This window comes from Macrotis lagotis, chromosome 1, assembly GCF_037893015.1.
Source record: "Macrotis lagotis isolate mMagLag1 chromosome 1, bilby.v1.9.chrom.fasta, whole genome shotgun sequence".
Classification (NCBI taxonomy): domain Eukaryota; kingdom Metazoa; phylum Chordata; class Mammalia; order Peramelemorphia; family Peramelidae; genus Macrotis; species Macrotis lagotis.
The window spans coordinates 314536894-314555143 of record NC_133658.1 but is presented as its reverse complement, the minus strand read 5'-3'; the positions used below and the strand labels follow the sequence as shown (position 1 = coordinate 314555143).

The 18250-nt window shown below is 40.5% G+C and overlaps 1 protein-coding gene across 4 annotated transcripts in view; it reads left to right on the top strand.

The window, feature by feature from the left end:
* Positions 1 to 18250, top strand: part of C1H19orf12 (chromosome 1 C19orf12 homolog) — a 116159-nt gene that overhangs the window by 86588 nt on the left and 11321 nt on the right. The window contains exon 1 of one of the 4 annotated variants that reach the window (XM_074211450.1): positions 8254 to 8369. The exons of 1 other annotated variant lie outside the window; for it this stretch is intronic. The gene's annotated coding sequence lies outside the window, so the exon portion shown is untranslated. Of the gene's footprint in view, positions 1 to 8253; positions 8370 to 8560; positions 9056 to 11475; positions 16586 to 18250 lie in introns of those variants that run through there. 2 more of the 4 variants (XM_074211447.1, XM_074211449.1) reach the window with 2 other exon arrangements.

Here is an 18250-nt window from a genome sequence, read left to right as displayed (position 1 = left end):
TTATTTCCTCCCCCTGACCCCACCTCTAGTTTAAAAACTAGACAAACTGGGAATTATATTTGTAGTTCCAGGCCTCTGAGGGAATGACTAGCTCAGCCAGAGGCAGTTAAATCATGGAGAAATACAGGGACGTTCTGAAGTCCTTTTCAGGTTTTCCATTTCATCATTCATTTATTTGACAAAGATTTATTAAGTGCTTGCTATATACAATGTACTTTTATTTCTTGGGGAGATATAAGGATGAATGAAATAGGAGTAATAAGATGGGGACATGGATAAATAAAATACAAATTAAAATATTCACTTCAGTAAACACTAAATACTTTCTAATACAGGCACCTACTCTGTTAGATGCTAAAGATACAGAAAATGAAATTGACCAGCTAGCTCTTTGTTCTCCATCCATAAAAATTTGGTTTTTAACCATACACATGTGGTCCCCTGGTTTGGAATGCTCTACTACCTCCCCTCCATTACTGGATTCCTCATTGTCTTTCAAGAAACCAATCAGATATTCCTGTTACTAGGCATTTCCTGATTTCCTCAGTTGTTAACTGTTCTTTTCCCCTTTGAAATAACTTTGTATTATTTTGTATATCCCTCCAGTCCCTTCTCTCCCATAACCTCAGTAGACTATAAGCTCCTGGAGGTAAGGGAATATTTTGTTTTTGTCTTTGTATCTTCAGAGCTGTGCCTTGTATATAATAAATGTTTGGGGTTTTTTAATTGAATGGAATTAAAATTGTCCCTATCATTAAGGTGCTTACATTTTAATAGGGTGAGAAAGGGGAGAATTCAATACACACAAGTAAATTTAAAGTACTATGCAAAATAATATGAAATAATTCCTAGAGTACAAAAATACTAATTACTGAGTTCATGTAGGAGATAGTAACCCTGATTGGCTTGCATCCAGGACCATCTCCATATTTCTGATTCATATCTGGACATTGGATCCAAATGGCTCTAAAGGAGAAAGTGAAGCTGGTGACTTACAGCATCCTTGTCATTCAAATCCAATTCATATGTTTGTCATGGCATCACTATCTGATCTCATGGTCTTTGAGAAGGAAGGACAACATTATCATCAGGAGGTACCTGGGCAACTGTGCTTTGAAGGAAACCAGGGATTCTAAGAGGAGAAGGGTGTAAAGGAAGTGAACTGTAGAGAGATGGGGGAATGCCAGTGCAAAGACACAGATTTAGGAGATGAAACAGTAACTTTAGGGAATAGTATATTGGTTTAACTGGAATGGGAAAAGTATGAAAGGGAATAAAATTAAATAAGACTAGAAAGATACTAGGGTTCAGACTGTGAAAGGTTTAAATAATACAGGTCTTTGTATTTTATTTCATAGGCATTGGGAACCAATGAAGAGCTTTAAATAGATAAATGATATGATCCAACTTGTGTTTTAAGACTGTCTGAAATAGGCAAATATGTGGAAGATAGACTAAAAAGGAGAGCAAGAGGAAACAGGGAGATCAATTAGGAAACTACTGCAAAAGTCTAGATGAGAACTGACGAGGGCTTTTGAACTTAGGTAGATGCTATAAAAGTGGAAATAATGGAATGAAAATGAGAGATATTATGAAGGTTGAATCAATAAGATTTGCTAACTGACTGAATATGGAGAGTGAGTGGGAGGGAAGAGTTAAGAAAAACTCTAAGAAAAAGAGGAATAAATAACTAAGGTTAAAAACTCTGGATGACAAGATTAGTGCGCACAATAGACATAAAAGAGTTAGGAAAATTAATGAGTTTGGGGAGGAAATATGAATCTTGCTTCAGACAGCTTATGTTTGAGATTCTGATGTGAGTTCAGGTAGACAATGCAGGGCTCATATTCAGGAGAGAATGACTGGATATGTAGATTTAGGAAACACCTAAATTTGGGCTACCATAAATATCAAGAGTCACCAAAAAAAGAAAGTGTAAATAATGGAAAAAGGAGAGGAAATAATGGCCTAGAAAATAGACTGAGAAGAAATAGATACATAGGAGAAAAGAGTAGGAAGAGAAGGAGGAAGAGGAAAAAGAAAAAGAGAGAAAAAGTAGTATTTTAAAAGCAAAGTAAGGAGGAAGTATATTTAGGAGGAAGTTGTGGAGTTGTCAGCATCAAAACCTACAGGGAGGTCAAGTAGGATAAGGAATGCAAAAAGACCATTAGATTTAACAGAGGAGACCATTGGTAACCTTGGAGATAGCAGTTTCAGTACAGTGATAAGGTTGGAAGATAGATTACAGTAGTTTGAGGAGTGAATCATTGATGAGCAAAAGGCATAGATGATCTTTTCTGGTATTCTGTGAAAGAGATATACAAGACAACAGCTTGAGGGGATGTCAGGGTCAAGTGAAGGTTTTTTAATGAGAGTGGAAGCCACAGGCAGCTAAGTGGTGGGTGCAGTAGATGGTGTACCAACCCAGGAGTCAGGAAGATCCGAGTTCAAATACAGCTTCAGACACTTAATAACTACATAGCTGTGTGACCTTGGGCAAGCCATTTAACCCCATTGACTTAAAAAATAAAATTAAAAAAAAATTCAACTAGAGAGTGGAAACCAGGGAATAAGAATAGATAAAAATTGAGGGAGGGAGAGAGGGAGAGAGAGGGGGAGAGAGAGAGAGAGGGGGAGAGAGAGAGAGAAAGAGAGAGAGAGAGACTGAATGATGGATGATACAGTATTGCCAAAAAAATATCTGGAGAGCAGAGAAACAGAATAAATATTGGTACTTGAAATAGAGCTCAACCCAACACCCACACACCCTTCCTCCTTGAGTCTGGAGATCAACACTCTAGTCAACAAGACATTGTGTATGGGGAACTATCTGGCACTCTACTAAGCCTGAAGGAAAGAGCCCAGAATCCAGTTGGAGCTAGTTCTGAAAACCCCAAAGATCACTAGGGCCATAGATCTATACTGGTGAACCATGAATTGTCAGACATGGGAAGAAGTTGAGATAATTTGAGATGCAGCACCCAGGGAAACTACCATCAGAGGGGATAAAGGAGTTAGAAAGTAAGTACCAGGGGAAAATAAGGGGGGGGGGGAGAAAGGATGACAATTATTAAAGATTTCATGAAGAAGAAAATTCAAAACCTTAAATGTAAGCAGATAAATCAACAAGCATAACTTTAATAGTGGAAGAAAATATGGCCTCCAGATCTAGCAAATGAGTTCAGACATCTAAATAATACAAAAACAAAGGAATGCTATTCAAAACTTGGTGAGAGAGAGGACTCAGTAGAATCTGAGGGGAACAGAACCACAACAATGTTCCTGAGTGGTTTAGAAGAGAAATGAAATGACTAATATAGGAATATTAAACTTGATTGTATCAGATTACTCACTGTCATGGGGACAGGGGGAAGAGAAGGGAGGGTGATAGAAAAATATGGAACTCAAAAGCTTAGAAAAAGATAAATGTTGAAAACTTATCTTTGCAAGTAATTGGAAAAAATAAAATAAAATGACATTAAAAACAAGCAAAAAAAAAGAAAAGAAGAAGAAGAGAAATGCAAATTATGAATGCAGAATTTATGTCTTGGACACCAAAAATAATTGGCAGAAAAACTTGAATCTGAGATGACAAGTCTCATCAAAGAAACAAAGAGAGAACAATTGATAGGGAATGTAAATATACAGAAATGAAGGACAATCTTGAAGAGGAGAAACAAAAAGCAATAAAATTAAAAGAAAATGTGCTCTGTATTTAAGCATAACATATTGGTCTTAAAGATAAGATGCATAGGATGAGCTAAGAATTACAAGTCTCCAAAAGAACATTATAAATAAAAAACCCATAACATCACAAAGCAAGAAACAATATAAGAAAATTGTCCAGAACACCTGAACACAGAAAATGAAATAACAATAGAAAGAATCTATAGATTGTTTCCAGAAAAATATAGGCTGTAAACTCCGAAACACATAATGGTTAAATTTAACGAGTCAATTTAGAATGATAAGCTTTTCTAGGGATCAGGAGAAAGACCTTCAAAAGCAAAGAAAAGAAAATTTGATAACACAAGACTAGTCTACACTCACCAGAAAACAGAGAGGAAAATATATTCTGAAGAACAATGTAACTCAGGAGACAACTCAAGATAATCAAGATAATCAACCTGTTCAAAAGAAAAAAATGACATTCAATAATAAGAGATATTTTAAATAAAACCAGACCTGAAGAGATTATTTAATTCCTTGAACATCCCAGACAACAGAAATGCAAGAGGAGTAAATGAATTTAGCAGAGAGACCAGTAAGACTTTTTTTTCTGAATATACACAGAGCCATTAAGTGAAGATAGAAATCCGGTGAAGGTAACGTGGAGAAGTAGGCCTGGAGAATTATGGACTATAGGGGAATTAATGTTGGTTTGGGGTTTTTTGGGAACCATTTTAACAAAATGGGTAGTTGCATGAAAGGGAGGAGAGGAACAGAAGGATAGAGTGGAGTATGTGATATGACTGGGTCAAAATGAGAGTTAGCAATGAAGGGAATGTCACCCTTGAAGTCTCTCAGTAAGAAAAGAACCTGCAAGAGAATGGGTACAGGGGAAAGGAGAAAGTTTGAAAAGGGGGGAAAGGGGCGGGGAGAGGGAAGTCTTGTTTTGGTGGGAGGAGGTTCCACTGATGAAGACTCTGATTTTTTTTAATAGGGATGTATTGTGAAGGAGAATAGGAATCTTATGCTTAAGTTGTCTGGGAGATTTGGTACTTGAAAAAACCACTCCTCATACCTCAGGATGGAGGGAGCTGTTGATATCTGGGAGAGTATAAGGACATGGATCCAGGGAGGAGATTTTGAGGCAAATAGAGAAAAAGGGAAACAAGGGTGATAGGTTATCATGGGTCAATCTTCTCTGTCATCTGTAAGAATTAGTACTTTTCTACAAATAAGGTACATAGAAAAGGGAAATGCACAGAGCAAATTCTATAAAGTAGTAGCCAAAACTGCCTAGAATCCAGAGTGTATATCTCAGAAATTTTGAGACATTCTTTATGAAGAGAATACTGAGAATAGAAAAAGGACTAAGTGATCTAGTGGATAGAATGCCAGGCTTAGAGTCAGGAAAAATGAGTTCAAATCTGAACTTCAGATGTTTCCTACTTGTGTGACTCTGGGCAAGTCACTTAAACCGTGCTTGCCTCAGTTTCCTCATTTGTAAAAACAAGGAGAAGAAAATGGCAAAATAATATAGTATCTTTGTCAAGAAAACTCCAAATAGGGTCACAAAGAGTCAGGAATGACTGAAAATGGCTAAACAAAGATAATTATAAGTGTAATGAATCAGAGGATAAGGATATATGGAATAGACAGGAAGGATGGATAATAAAGGGAGTGAAAGAAATCCTTTCTGGAAAGGGGCACCAAAAAGATGAAATCAAAAAGATGAAATCATTTTATGAAGAATAAGAGGAGTAATCTAATTAACTAGGAGGAAAAGGGGGAAGAATTAAAATAAACATAAAAATAGGAAAGAAAAAGGAATGAATAAGTAACAATCTAAAGAGAAAGGGGTAACAGATGCGGGGGAAGGATTAGGGAATAGGGTCAGTAGGAAAAGGACTACCTAAAAAAAATTTAAGCCAAAGTAACTGAAGAGACAGTTCTATGTTTATAGTGGAAGAAGGGGAAAAAATCATAACTTGAAAAAAATTTTACAACTAGAGACAAATTGAGGAAAATTTAAACCTAACTCTGGTTACTTTAAATGTGAAAGCATTAAAGAATGCAATAAAATGAAACAGTGACAAATTAGATAAGAAAACAAAGCCCTATAATCTCTTATTTCCAGGTAATACATTTAAAAAGCCTAGATATACCCAAAATAAAACTGAGGGAAGGAAAAGAATTTTTTTTTTACTATATATCATATGAATCCAAAAAAGTTGGAGCTGCAATTTAACAAAGTATTTAAGAAAGCAAAATCAAATATTCAAAAAATAAAAAAAGGGATAAACAAGGAAACTACATTATGCTGAAAGGAATCCTAAACAACAAATCAATATCTGAAGTAAACATACACAAATGCCTTAGCATCCAAAGTTATAAAGGATACATTAACTAAGCTATAAGAGGACAAAGAAAATATCACAGTTGTGCAGATTTCAATAACCTCTCTCAGTTTTGGATAAATGTAATGAAAGATAAACACAAAATATGGAACTGAACAAATTGCTGAGAAAACTATAAAGAACTTAGAACATCTAAATATTACTGCCAAAAGAATTTATATATTCTCTCTCACCCTATATCTTACCACCAATGGAACTTTTAAAAAATTGACCATTAGAGCATAGAACTTTAGCACCCATAAAAAGGAAGGGAAAAAAATGAATTGGTAAAATCTTCCTTTACAGACCACAACAAAATAAAAATATTCATTGGTTCCAAGACCCCAAACAAAAGATAAGAGACCCAGAGAGATTTAACAGTGAAATCCTAAATAACCAGTAGGTCAAGGACTACACAGAAATAATTATGTCAAAGAAAATTATATTGCTGAAACATACCAAAATTGTTGGGATGTAGCATAAGTTGTTCATAAGGGGAAAATCATATCCCTACAAACATACATTAACAAAATTGAAAAAAAGAAGGAAAGTAGCTCACAACAAATGGCCTCTATTTTTTCAATAAAGTTCGAAGTAAGGCCTCAGCTGAGAAAGTGGGGAAAGGGAGAGGTATGGGATATTTAAGTAGATAAGAGTAGGTTTGAAATAGCTTCTGTGGACAGAGTGAGAGAGAGAAATTTTTGTTGCTTAATTTTCAGTCAAGTCTGTTTCTTTGTGGCCCCATTTTGGGATTTTCTTAGTGATGATATTGGAATGGTTTCACAAATGAGGCAAACAGGGTTAAATATCTTGTCCAGGATTATACAGTTAGTAGATGTTGGAGGTTAGATTTGAACTCATGAAGATGAGTCTTCCTGATTTTAAGCCCAGCACTTTACTCACTGAACCCTTGATATGAATTTTATTAGAGATATAAAAGGATTACCTTGCTGCAGAGGACCACTGAAATTGGATAGTATATAGTGGACCAGCAGGCTCTTGTCGCATGATTCCTTTCAGAGCCCTTCTGCAGAGGAGGTGGATGGTGGAAGTAAACTAGGGTTGAGGTTTGGCAAGGTTTGAGCACGGATAAGATGAGGAAGACAAAAGAATATATAACATTGAATTGATTAATTATCAAGTTGAGGGTGGAAAGTGAAGCCAGAGGAGGCTTAGAAGACTGAGAATGGAAAGATTGGAGATTCAAGCGTGGATAAGGACTAGGTTGGGAGAAGTAAAGCATAGAGAAAAATGAAATGATAGGTGATGACTAGGGATGAAACATTTATAAGTGACGACAAGATCAAGGGGGTGATTATCTCAGAGAGGGGCTGGGAGTTGAAGATCATTAGGCCTTGAAAGGCCAGAGTATGGGAGGGACCATTAGCATTTATATATGTTCAAGTCCCTTTATATAAAGATATGGTTAGGATAGAGAGGAAGATCGAGAAAGAGATGGGATGAAGAGGTGTAGGAAAGAGAAGATGAGCTAAGAGGTAAGTAATTATAGGCCAGGAACTGGGAAAATATGAAAACTTCTAAATCGAAAGAACCCCGGGGCCATAATTTTACAACAAACTGCTTCATGACCCTGAGTTTAAGAGTGAGAATGGGCAATACAGTCTACACTTTGGTAGAGGGGGAAGAAAGGGTGAATAGGGCGACGGAGACAGAGTGAAAGACTCGCTTCCGGGGGAACAAAAGGGCCCTCCCCAATAATGAGCTTCTCCGGGGTCCCTCCCCGGGGCCTTTCCGCCACTCCCGCTCCAAGTGACCCCCGCGCTGGCGCGGTCCCTAAGGGTCCTCCAGCCGCGCCCCTTCCCGGCGACCCCTCCCGCCCCACTCTCTGGGGACACGCATCTTGCCCACATGACCCTCACGACTCCCCGGGCTCCCCCCGACACGCCCCTTTCCCACATGATTCCGTGCCACGGCCCCTCCCTACGTGACCCCGGTGACCTTGGTGACCCCCGGCCCGCCTCGGCCCGCTCCGCCCCGGCCCGGCCCGCCCCGCCCCGCCCCGGCCCGGCCCGCCCCGCCCCGCCCCGGCCCGCTCCGCCCCGGCCCGGCCCGGCCCGCCTCGGCCCCGCCCCGCCCCGGCCCGGCCCGCCTCGGCCCCGCCCCGCCCCGCCCCGGCCCGCCCCGGCCCGGCCCGTGGGGGAGGGGCGGCGGCGGCGGCGGCGGCGGCGGGCCGGAGGGAGGAGGGAGGCCGGGCTGCGCCCCTGCCCCTGCCCCTGCGGCGCGACTTCGGAGCTTGTGTCGCGACAGGCCGGGCCTGTCCTGCGGCGGCCGCTGCCTGGGGGGCAGGTAGGAGCCGGGGGCTGGGGGCAGGGCCGTGAGTCAGCACCGGCCGGGCCCGGGCCTCCGCGGGCGGGGCGGGGGAGGGGCGTCCCCGCCGGCCCCGCGCCGCCCCTCCTCGTGCCTCCCTGGGGGGCCCCGCCGGCCCCGGGTGGGGGCAGGGCCGCCGCCTCTGCCCTGGCGAGCTAACCCGCCAAACGCACGTGACCGCCAGGCGGCCGGGATGCGCGGCCCGGGGGGCCCGCACTTTGGGGGACCCCGGGCGGGGGCCTGCGGGGCGCCTCCGCAAGCCTTGGGGATGCGGCGGGGCCGGGGCCGGGGCCGCGTCCGGGGCCACCCCCCACCGGGCAAGTCGGGAGGACCTTAGAGACCGCACACCGGCAGGAGCCGGGTTCTAGTCGGCCTGGCCAGCCCCTTTGTGTCGCACACAAGAAACCGGTGCGAAAGGCGCAAGTGATTTCCCCGACCTCGGGTTTCCTAGCCCGGCCTGGCGCCCTTCTTCTGGGTGCTGAGTTCCGACCTTCAGCGACCTCGGAGGGCCGAGGGCTGTGCGGCCGTCAGGAAGCCGCCCTGGGCCGCTGGCACCTCCCCTGCCCAGGGCTGCCCTTAACCGTGTGGGCAAAGGATGGTGTGTGATGCCTGCCGCGCGCGCGGAGATATCTGAAGAGGCGTCATCAGCAAGCATGAAGCTTCTAGTATGTGGCGCGAACTAGCTGCTGACAATACCCCCCCCCCCCAAAAGCAAAATACAGTCCCTGCCCTCAAGGAACTTATCTGACGTGGGGAGGGGGAGCAGCATGAAAGCAAGCCACGTACAGGTTTAATAGGAAATAATTTAACAGAGGGAAGGTATTGGAACTGAGGGGTTGGGGAAGACTTCCTGTAGGAGGTGGGATTTTAGTTGAAAAAAGAAACCAAGGAGGTCAGTAGGTGAAACAGGAAGGAGAGCTTTGTAGGCATGGGAAACAGCCAGACAAAATGCCCAGAAACAAAAGTTAGAGTCTTGTTCATGAAACTACTAGACCAGGGTCATTGGATTGAGGAGTGTGTATTGTGAAGTAAGGTGTAAGAAGATGGGTAAGACTGGAGGAGTCTAGATTATGAAGGACTTGGAATGCCAAAAAGCATTTTGAATGGTTCCTGGAAACAGTAGGAAAGTAGGAAGCCAAGGGAGTTCATGAAAGTCATGGTGGAGGGACAGATGAAGTGATCAGACCTGTGCTTTAATGAAATTACTGGCCAAATCAGGGATGGATTGCAGTGGGGAGAGATTTGAAGCAGGTGGACCCACTAGCAGGCTATTGCAATCGTTCAGCTGTGAGGTGATGAGGGCTGCACCAGAGGGGTGGACTTGTCAGAGGAGACGAGGGATTGTAAAGGTGAAAGTATCAAGTCTTGGCAATAGGCTAGATATGATTGTGGAACTGGGGGAACGGTATTGCTCTTTACAGTAATAGGGAAGGTAGGAGGGGGAGGAATGGGGGAGATAAGTTCAGTTTTGGGTATGTTGAGAGATGTTCACTGATCATCTAGTTGGAGATATGAGATTAGAGGTCAGCAGTGAGATTGGGGCACGGAAGGTAGATTGGATTTGCTTTGAAAACCTGAAATCTCAACATAAGTAATATTATTATCAGACAAGGCACTTGTCTTCTGTAAGGTTGCTGGGATATTCTAGGTACCCTTTTGCCACATTGTCAGTTCCATGTCTTAATTCTTGTTTAGTGTGAATTAGACATTGTGTGACATTGGTATTCACATTACATATCTACATTGTGGTGGGGGGGGCATGGACAGACAATTTACAATTGGGGAAACTGAGGCAGAGAATGTTTTAAGTGACTTGCCCAGGGTCACACTGCTTATAAGTGTCATAGGTCAGAACCCTAGTCTTATTGACTCCAGTTTAGAGCTTTAGCACTTTAGCCACTCTGTCACCTTTCTGCTTCTAGATTGGAACCAATGATTATGTAATTATACCTCTAAATATTGTAAACTTGAATAAATGCAAACACTTCACAGGCTTCAACCTCCTTCTTTGGAGGAGATTTGTTCCTCCCACAACTATTCTGAAAATTTTAACTGAAGGATTTAGAGCTGAAAGTAACTCTAGAGACCATCTAGTCATATTATTCCCTTAATTTTTAGATGAGGAAAGAGGTTCTAAAAAGGGGGGAAACTTATTCAAGATCATACAAGTAATAAGTCACCAAGACAGAAGCAGAAACCAGGTGCACTGCCTCAAAAATTTAGTGCTTCATGCCACAGAACTCTGCTTTTCCAGTAGTGTTTGGTTTGCTGAATGAATGAATTCATAACTTTCAAGTTTTTAGTAGCATTGCCTTCTTCCTTTAGCTATTGAGAACTGGATTGTAAAAACTCAAGTTGATATTCACATATGAATTGTTACTATGATGTGGATCCTTTATAACTTTTAATTCTCATCATCAGATCAGGGTAGAATATTTTCTCCCCACTCTCATCTGTGCTTTAAAGCAGGAGAATTGGTTAGGTGACCTCTCAAGCACCTTGCCAGTACTTGAATATTAACAGAAACCAGGATAGGCAGATGATGAGCTGGCTCAAATTGTCGTTTTGTATTAGAACAGTTAACACCTGCTTGGTTAGCACCTGTTTGTTCCTGGTCTCATTCTACATAAGTAGTCTTCATCCTTGATCTATACTAAGGGAAATAATTCAGTTGAACAAATATGTATTAAATATCTTCTATGTATAGAATATTGTTAAGCGATTGAAGAGATAGCTGAGCTTTGATAAAACACTGTTTCTGTCTTCATGAAGCATATATGCTCATAGAGACTAATGCATAAACATAGATAACCACAATATATGATATTATGTTATTTTTAAACTATATATGAAAGGTGACACATGGGGGCCAGTTAGGTGGCGTAGTGGATAAAGCACCGGCCCTGGAGTCAGGAGTACCTGGGTTCAAATCCAGTCTCAGACACTTAGTAATTACCTAGCTGTGTGGCCTTGGGCAAGCCACTTAACCCCATTTGCCTTGCAAAAAACCTAAATAAAAAAAAAGATTTGGGGCGGCTAGGTGGCATAGTGTATAAAGCACCAGCCCTGGAGTCAGGAGTACCTGGGTTCAAATCCAGTCTCAGACACTTAGTAATTACCTAGCTGTGTGGCCTTGGGCAAGCCACTTAACCCCATTTGCCTTGCAAAAAACCTAAAAAAAAATGATTTGGGGCGGCTAGGTGGCATAGTGTATAAAGCACCAGCCCTGGAGTCAGGAGTATCTGGGTTCAAATCCAGTCTCAGACACTTAATAATTACCTAGCTGTGTGGTCTTGGGCAAGCCACTTAACCCCGTTTGCCTTGCAAAAACCTAAAAAACCCCCAAAATGCTTTGGGCAGGTAGGTGGCGTAGTGGATAAAGCACTGGCCTTGGAGTCAGGAGTACCTGGGTTCAAATCTGGTCTCAGACACTTAATAATTACCTAGCTGTGTGGCCCTGGGCAAGCCACTTAACCCCGTTTGCCTTGCAAAAACCTAAAAAAAAAAAAAAAGGTGACATATGCTCTAAGGTTTAAAAGATATTACACCTACATTATTTTATTTGATTTTTAAAACAATCCTGAGATAGATATTGTACTTCTTATCTTATTTTAACCATTTTACAAATGGAGCAAGGTGGAGACCAGTGGATCTTAAAATTTTGCCTCTGACATATTAGTTGCTAACTCCAGTCAAGTTTCTTTATCTCTCAGTACTCCAGACAATTCTGAGACTTACCTATAGAAGGAGCTTCCTCTTCTGGGGAGTTCCTCATAGCAATGAAATTACAAGCCCAGGCTCCTATCCCTGTTCTCTTTTACAGATAAAAGTGAGAAAGGTACCAAGAGGAGAGAATGACTTGTCCATGGTTATTTAACTAAGAAGTAGAAAAAGTTCAATATTCTGTTCTCCCAACAGCCCTCCTTGCCTCTCAATAAGTACAAAAGCAGAATAACTTCTGGGAGGTTTGAGGCGTCTTCTTTGGAGGTGTCTGCTCTTTCATCTGAGCTTCAAAGGATGGGTTGCAATCAAAAGGCAAAAGATAATATTAAGGGTTTAGGCAATAGGGTGAGTAAAGGCACAGGGATGGAAAAGCTCAGGGAATGTTTAAGGGAGTTTGGTTGAAGTTTGAGAGCAAGTCTGAAAGGGAGGGTGAGTGTTAGCAGAATATGGAAAATCTTTAATTCGAGGCTGAGAGAATTTTGCTCAGTAGACAGTAGGAGACCCTGAAGAGTGGTATGACCAGATGCCCGAGGAGAAGTTTGGAAGTAGCATGAAATGAAATGGAAGGGAACAAGTAGAAATAGGAAAATTTCAAAGGTGATGATTATAATGGACCAGGTGGTTTGCAGAATTTAGTACTGGAGAAGATGTAATAGTAATGGCATTGGGAATGAAAAGAAGGTGATGGATGTGAAAGATGGTACAACTTGAATGGATAGGACTCCATAACTGGACTCATTTCCTTGCTTCCTTGTCATTACCAAAGTTCCTACCAAGGTTTTGAACATGAATTCCTGGGTGAAGTTAAGAGGAGAAGTTGATTTAGGGGAAAGAAAAAAAAAAGTTAAATTTTAGATATTTGAGGTTTGAGGTGTTGAAATGCAATCCTATAGAGATTTCCAACTGCTTTTTTCAACATGGGTCTGGAGGTCAGAAAAGAAGACAGGCTTGGAAATAGTGATTCAAGAATTATGTTTATAAGAAGGTAGTATTTGAAGCAGTGATAGCGATGAGAGAAGGCAAGGTTAGAAGTAGTCTTAATGTTAATCCGGGCCATTTAGTAGAGAGTTTAACCTACCCTTTTGTTCTGTACAATCCATACACTTTATTTTATATTGTTTACTTGTATGAGGAAATTCAACAATCATAATGGGGGGACAGAAGGAAGAGGAGATTGTGGCTGAAGATCAATGAAATGATGAGAAACAGAAGCAGTTTTGTCATCTGAGCATGTTACATAGGTTACCTGAACAAAAAGAAGAAATCTGAGTTTGGGAAAGAGTACAAGCGTGACGTAGAGGTGTGCTATAATAGTGACTAAAGTTCAGTTCTTCAGTTATCCAGGAACTATTCAAATTCTCTTTCTCTCTCTCTAACAAAACAATTAAATATTTTCTTGAAATGCCTTAAAGATAATTTCATTCTTCAAAAGATGGAAAAATCTACAAGCAGAAATTCTGTTCTCTGATTCTAACCCAGAGGAATTGCTTGTTGGGGTAGAATGATGGAAACTTTGGAGGATATGACAGCACTCTTCTAGATTTTATGCTAAAGAAGGATAAGAAAGCTGGGCAGAGTCTGACATGTACCTAGTTTTGAAAGAGCAGGTTTCAGAGGATTCAAAGGGTAGATAAGCTCCCATGGACTAAAATTCAAGAGTGATGGGAAGCCTGTCATTCAATGAAATTTTGAGAACATAAGAATTCTTTGATGAAGAAAACCAGGAAACTAAAATGGTGTACAGAGAGCACACCAACCTACCTAGTCTTTTTTTTTCTTTTTTTTTTTTTTTGCAAGGCAGTGGGGTTAAGTGGCTTGCCCAAGGCCACACAGCTAGGTAATTATTAAGCTTCTGAGGTTAAATTTGAACTCAGGTACTCCTGACTCCAGGGCTGGTGCTGTATCCACTGCGCCACCTAGCCACCCCTACCTAGTCTTTAAAAAGATATGAATAGAAGATGAAAACCAAGGCAGGTGGTGGAGGATGAATAAAAAAGTGTGCCAAGCAGTGTAAGAATGGTATCAGGAGCACTACAACATGGATTGAGCTGAGCTGGGGTACAAAAGCTAAGAAAATATAAAAGGCTGAGTTGGAGAACTATGTTGAGGAAAGAGGATAAAAGAAAGGTTAACTCTACTGCTTGGGTGGTAATTATAAAGGGTTGATTATAAATAACAATGAGAAAAGTTAGTGTCTTGCACTACTTCTCTTGATACTCTTTTCTCTTCAGGGTCAGAATGTAAGTGGATAATAGAGCCAAAGATATTAGAAGAGCAGTTGTTGCCTTTAATGATCTAAGTCACTTGGTCCAAATGAACTATATTCTTGGGTACTGAAAAAATGAATAGATACCATTCAGTCAACAAACATTAATTCAGTGCTTGCTTTTTGCCACACTTTGTGCCAGACACAGGGGATACAAAAAAAACTTAAAATGACCCCTGCTTTCAAGTAGCTCACATCCAGTGGGGGAACCAACATGCAAACAACTATGTACAGACAAACTATTTCCAGGATAATTGGAAATAATCAAAGAAGTCCAGACCACACAATATTTTTTTTAAACAAAGAAGTTCACTAATCCAGAAAAGGAAGTGATAATCACAAAGAGCCAGCATGGTTTCATTAAGAACAAGTCATGCTGGACTAACTCTATTTCCTTTTTTTTGACAGGCTACTAGACTGGTCCCACACAGGAATGCTATAGATATCGATTAACTGGATTTTATACAATTGTTTGACAAAGTCTCTCATGGTTTTCTTGTGGGAAAAGGTAGAGAGATGTGGCCTAGAGAATAGTTCCAAATAGGGTGGATTTAGAACTATTTGAATGGGTAGCTTCAAAGAATAGTCTTGTTCCATGTTCATTCTGCCTACTTGACCCTGTGCTGGTGAACCTTTTTGTCAGTAACTGAAACAAAAGCATAAATGGTATCCATATCAATTTTATAGATGACACAAAGCTGGGAGAAATATTTGACACAATAGATGAGAGGATCTAGAGGCTTGAGCCTCTTTTTACAGGCTTTTGCAGACTTGAGCCTTGGTCGTGATCTAAAAAGATGAAATTTAAAGGCATAAGTGTAAAGTCTTACACAGAGCTTAAAAAAAAGATAAGCTTCACCCATGTGAAGACATAAGACAAAGGAGGCATGGTTATATACCAGTTTGTCTGAAAAAAGATCTATGGGGTTTAGTGGACTGTATCAACATTGTTATGTAGTATCCCAAATATGACTTTGATGCAGACTAAAGTCTAAGGCTGCATTAAGAGAGCATGGAATAGGAATTCTTCTAGGAATAATGGTAATCTTTTGGTAATCTTTTAGCCTTGGTCAGTCCATGTCCCACATTTTGTGTTCAATTCTTGGAAGAGCATTGATAACCAGGATACTATCCAAAGAAGGTCATCCAGCATGGTGAGGGACTTTTAAGTGCCTGTCGTGAGGAATGGTCAAAGAATTAGGGCTGTTTAGTTTGAAGAAGAGGAGTCTTAGAAAGGGTTAGGATAGCAATCTTAAAGGACTTGAAAGAGAGCTATTAGGCATTTTTTTTGTGTGGGTTTCAGAGGGTAGAACTCAGAACAATAAGTGAAAATGCCAAAGATGCAAATTTAGGTTTGAGGTAAGGAAAAATTTCCAATAAATAGAGCTATTTAAAAGCAGATGTGCTGCCTTGCAGTATATTTAGTTCAGTCTCTTTGAAAGAGTTCAAGCCAAGACTAAATGACTACCTATCCCATATGTTGTGAGAATTCTTTTAGATGTGATTTGGACTGGACAGATTCTAGTATTTGGATTCTATGACTTGTTTTTACATTTACTTGGAGGTTTCCACACTTACTCATGAGAACTTTCTTTATCAATATGAAATAAGTAACTTAAATTTAACTAAAGTAAATTCTAGGCCTTTCCTGAATCTGACCTTGGTTATACCCCTAACTGAAACCCATGCGATTTCCTCATGCCTGAGCTCTCTCTAGGCTTGCATCCCTTTGGAGGGATATTGATGAGTTGGTTTTAATTGAATTTTTCAGTAAACAGATTTCTACCTGAAGTAACTCTCTTAGAAGATAAATAGGAGACTATACATGGCAGAGTTCATTTTAGTTGGACATGAAAGCCTTCTTTGCCCCTTTGTAAATAAATGAAATTACATTTGAGCTCATATTTCAGGTTCTCAACAGGTTCCTTTTTATATTAGTTATTACAGGGTGCATCGAGGTAAATAGTTCTCATTAACTTAGAAGCTTTCTAAATCTCATCTCTTTTTTCACCATCTCTTTCTTTTGTTCAGCACAGTAAGCCTAGTTGCCGACTGAGTGATCAGACATACAGTATTATTCTCTTTCTCTTCTATCCCCAGAGACCTAAACATTTAATTTAAGAAGACTGTAATCAAAGAGATCAGTCCAGGTTTTCACAAATAACCAAGGCTTTGGATTGGTATTTGCCTTACAGTGGTGTGGCAGGTGGGTTTCTGTTCCCTTGGCCTATCTCACAGACAAATCTAATTGTGAATTAGGTGGGAGATTAGGTAGGAACTAGAATTTCAACTCCTTGGAGGTAGAGCCACTGACAGAGTTCATGAACTGTTATCATTTCCGCACCTTTTCAATTATTTTAGGAAAAAATGTATTATTGACAGTCTTCTTAATAGCTCACAGGCAAAGTGATATATGTTGATATAATAATATTGAAAATATAGCTTATTTCACACAATTTACCTTTGTTTACTTTGCATCTCAGCAAAACTAGATGACTGTATCTGTAGTTCATACCCCACTCTTTTTTCCCAGATTTTCCACCTGTGCAATCTTCTATGCCCACAGATTTCCTTGTGCCCATTGTCTTTTGATTTCCTTTTCTTCCTTCAGGGATGAACTCTGGTTCCACACAGCTTTCCCTCATTCCTAAACTGACCTACCTCTCTCTGAATATCCCCTAGAATTTGGTGTGGATCTTTCCTTTGATTAATCAATCACCTGTCTTGTATCTTTTAGTTGTGTGTAGATATATGTTATTCCTACAGTTCCTTCCAACCCTCCAGGTTTCCTTCCTTTTGCTGTCCTACACTCCCGGATGCCAGATGACCCATACTAAAAATGAGTTTATTTTCCTTAGTTGCATGGTGCAGTTATGTGAAGTTGTCTATTTCAAAAGAGAACAAGATTATTTTCACTTAAAATTTTTGACTTTATAATTTGGGACTAAAATTGTTGTCAAGAACTATTTTTCATAGGAGATAAGGAATGAAGTAAAGCACATATATGTTTATTATCATTTTGTATCCTTCCTTACATAGAATTAGGTTGAGTTCCTACAAAATAATTTCTTTAGCATATTTATTGCCTTAAGGATAGGCAAATAAGTTTGCTAGTTGTGAGGTATCTCAAGCTTCCCTCCAAATCTAATGTTTTCCAGAATATGATTAGAGAATCCCTGATAATGCAGGCTATTTCTTCTTCACTGCCCACACCCCATGTACTCTTTTTTTTTTTTTTTTTAGGTTTTTTGCAAGGCAGTGGGGTTAAGTGGCTTGCCCAAGGCCACACAGCTAGGTAATTATTAAGTGTCTGAGGCTGGATTTGAACTCAGGTACTCCTGACTCCAGGGCCATCTAGATGCCCCCTCCACCCCATGTACTCTTTTAAGAATATCTATATGTAAAAATCTGAATTTATGGAATAGATGTTAGGAGAGGGGATGATTATATACTTTACAAAAGAATTTTCTATGAAAATGTTCACCAGAGAATTCTTTTGTGTGCCAAACTGAACTCTCTTAATAGATTTGAATTAGAATTAATTTTATCCATATTTGGTTTACTTTTACATTTTCTGGAGCACCTGTCTTGTGTAAAGTGATATCTGTGCTGTTTCCCATCCTCTTGAAGCCTTTTAGGGTTTGTGGGGGTTCCTTTTCTTTAGCTTCAGGTGGCACCTAGAGTTTGTCTCAGTTCTCCAGCCTAGCAGTCAATATTGGGCAGAGTAGAGAGAGAGTGTACTTCCTTAAAAGATAAGTTTACCACATGGGAGTCCTGGGGAGTACCTTGCAGACCCTCTGGTCTTGAGCCGAATGGACAGCAATAAATTTAGTTTTAGAAGTCTTAGACCTGTATTCCAGCCTCTCTCTCT